The sequence below is a fragment of the Schistocerca cancellata genome, chromosome 9 (genome assembly GCF_023864275.1).
Source record: "Schistocerca cancellata isolate TAMUIC-IGC-003103 chromosome 9, iqSchCanc2.1, whole genome shotgun sequence".
Taxonomy (NCBI): domain Eukaryota; kingdom Metazoa; phylum Arthropoda; class Insecta; order Orthoptera; family Acrididae; genus Schistocerca; species Schistocerca cancellata.
The window spans coordinates 202,895,919-202,899,291 of NC_064634.1; the positions used below are offsets into that span (position 1 = coordinate 202,895,919).

At 44.0% G+C, this 3,373-nt stretch overlaps 1 non-coding gene across 1 annotated transcript; it reads left to right on the plus strand.

Moving 5' to 3' along the window:
- Positions 1-2,051: 2,051 nt before the first annotated feature.
- Trnas-gga (transfer RNA serine (anticodon GGA)) lies at positions 2,052-2,135 on the plus strand. Its single transcript is given in 2 exon segments — positions 2,052-2,091; positions 2,101-2,135. It is a non-coding gene; the product is annotated as a tRNA-Ser (tRNA).
- Positions 2,136-3,373: the final 1,238 nt, after the last annotated feature.

Below are 3,373 nucleotides of genomic sequence, written 5' to 3' on the forward strand. Positions count from 1 at the left end.
ATAGGCTGAATTCATGCAAGTGTTCAGTGATTTGGTCATGAACAACATATTCAAGTGCTTTGGAAACAGCAGGCAATATGCTAATTGGTCGGTAATCACTAGGCAGTTGCGGGTTTTCGATCTTAGGGATGGGTCGAATTATGCTTCTTTTCCATGCAGTGGGGTATATTCCGTTCACGAGGGAAAAATTAAATATGGCAGTTAAGACATGTACTAAGATATCGGCAACATTCTTAATTATGGTTATACCGATGCTGTCGTTGCCTATTGCATCAGAAGAGATTCTCATTATTGCTTTTCTTGCCGTATTTGTTGTTACATGTTTTAGATGGAAGGTATCGTTGTTAGTTATCCTGTTTGGGGATTCTTGTGGACAGTAATCATCAGCCGTGCTGGTATTGAGAGGTGCAGAGAAGAATTCATTTAATTCGTTAGCTGACACATGAAAAGTAGTTTCCGATTTTGCCTTTCCGACCCCCAAGCTACGGAGATTCTTCCATAGAGTCGTGGGCGTCAGATCGCTGCATACAAGGGAGCGAGCGTGCCTGATTTTAGCATTGCGAATGCATTGTTTCACTCTGTTCCGTAGCTTTCTATATTCTTCGAAACGCTCGGGTTTCGGATCTGCCTTGAAACGCCTGTGGGCAGCATCCCTATTAGTCATCATTTGACGTAATTCAACTGTCAGCCATGGAGCAGGAGATTTTCTTACACGGATTGTGCGCACAGGTGCATGTTTGTCATAGAGGGCAGTGAGTTTATCACCAAGTTCATTAATTTTGCCGTCGATTGTAGGTTCTCTGATTATTTGATGCCATGAGATTTCTGAGCAATCGGCTGTTAGAGCGTCAAGGTCAATACGTTTCATGTTCCTACAAGTTATGTAACGCGATTTGATCCTTGGGGGCTGCACAGAGTAGGCCAGGAATATTACATCATGTGCTGAGAGGCCAGGGGCCGATGTTTGACCAATATCTCTTACTTTGTCAGTCTGTTTCGTTGCGATTACGTCTATAAGAGTATGACTGTGCGCCGTATGGTGTGTAGGTTGTAATGGAAGAATGTTCATGCTATTGCAACTAAACAGTCTTCTTCGGTTTATTGCGGAGGGAGTGTCTCTTAGCAGGTCTATGTTCAAGTCACCCATTACGATGACATGTTCGTATTGACACTGAAGTGAATGTAATTCCGACTGGAAGGAACTCATTGAGTTTATTTTTGGCGGCTTGTACACGACGCCAGTCAAGAATTTCCGACTTTGTACATTTATTTCAATGAACATGAATTCAGCCTCTTTTTCTTCAGCAGGATTTGACGTACATAAGACTTTCGCTTTGAGATCTGTTCGTATATACGCGCCGACCCCGCCACCTCGCTTTTTTGATCTGTCTGCCCTAAGAAATGTGTGCCCTGGGAGAGGAATAGATGCAGAGGATATGTGTGGTTTCAACCACGTTTCGGATAAGAGGATTACGTGGTAGTTTAGTTGGTTGAAGAGGAGGCTAAGTTATGTATAACAGCTGGGGATTCCGCGTAGTGTCTGAGTAGGAAAGCAGAAAAATTTGTCATCTTCTAAGAAGTGCCGTGTATGAGGCCGCAATATTGTGGCTAGATGCAGTGCATGGGCAAGTATAGACACGATATCAGTACAGTCTGTTCCGGACAAGTGTGTAGTGAACGTGGGATGAAAATTGGGACGCAGCGGTCATTGCGCATGAGAGGTGGTTTTTCCTCCTCCTGATATGAATACGTGATCTGCAAACAAAAACAAATTTGTTGAGAGCAGAAAAATGAATGAATCCAATGATGAGAAAGTCCAGCTGCAACGCAAGCTCGAAATCCAGTAATCAGAATGGCGTTAGTTACTTAGTTACATGTTCCGTAGACCATCTGAACGATTGTCTTATCGAAATGATATCCAGCGAGTCAATTTACAGTATATGTGTACATGATTTCTGTTAACACTAATGAACACATTGTCATTTTATTCTAAGTGAAGAGTTATCTCGGAAAATTTCCGTAAAACATTATTGAGTGGAAATATGCAGCCGGCCTGGGTGGCCGAGTGGTTCTAGGCGCTACAGTCTGGAACCGTGCGACCGCTACGGTCGCAGGTTCGAATCCTGCCTCGGGCATGGATGTGTGTGATGTCGTTAGGTTAGTTAGGTTTAAGTCGTTCTAAGTTCTAGGGGACTGATGACCTCAGAAGTTAAGTCCCATAGTGCTCAGTGCCATTTTGGAAATATGCAAATTATGTCAGGAGGCTGATAAGTTTGTTTCCATGATTACCAATTGTATGTGGAACAAACGTAGGTGAACTTAATTGTTTGAGAAGCTCGGAGACATGCTTCTTTTATTTCAAGCTTACATCAATATGTATACCCAAAAATTTGGAGCATTCTACCCTACTTACCGATTTCTGCCCTTGTGCTACATCAATAGTTGGAATGAATCTGTTTGTTGTACAGAACAGAATGTGGTGCCATTTAGGGAGAGCTGTTTTCAGTGAAGCGCTCATTAATTCCTTGGTAAATATCATTTACTAACTCTTCTGTTGCTTTCTCTCTAAAGCTATTTATTACAACACTAGTATCGACTGCAAAAAGTGATAGTTTTGCTCATTGGATGTTGAGTGATTGACAGTAGGTCATGCAAACGGGCTGTACAGGACTGAATTACGGCTGCCTGCCTGGCCTATCGCTATGAGCAGCTCGATGCATTTGACATGCTGCCCCCGCTCCAGGAGTCTATCATCAACCACGAGCCGTAGCTCCTCTGGCCGCTATACAGGGCTATTACAAATGATTGAAGCGATTTCATAAATTCACTGTAGCTCCATTCAATGAAATATGGTCACGACACACTACAGACACGTAGAAAAACTCAAAGTTTTGTTCGGCTGAAGCCGCACTTCAGGTTTCTGCCGCCAGAACGCTCGAGAGCGCAGTGAGACAAACTGGCGACAGGAGCCGAGAAAGCGTATGTCGTGCTTGAAATGCACTCACATCAGTCAGTCATAACAGTGCAACGACACTTCAGGACGAAGTTCAACAAAGATCCACCAACTGCTAACTCCATTCGGCGATGGTATGCGCAGTTTAAAGCTTCTGGATGCCTCTGTAAGGGGAAATCAACGGGTCGGCCTGCAGTGAGCGAAGAAACGGTTGAACGCGTGCGGGAAAGTCGACGAATAAAGCGAGCAGGGAGCTAAACGTACCACACCCGACGGTTTGGAAAATCTTACGGAAAAGGCTAAAGCAGAAGCCTTATCGTTTACAATTGCTACAAGCCCTGACACCCGATGACAAAGTCAAACGCTTTGAATTTTCGGCGCGGTTGCAACAGCTCATGGAAGAGGATGCGTTCAGTGCGA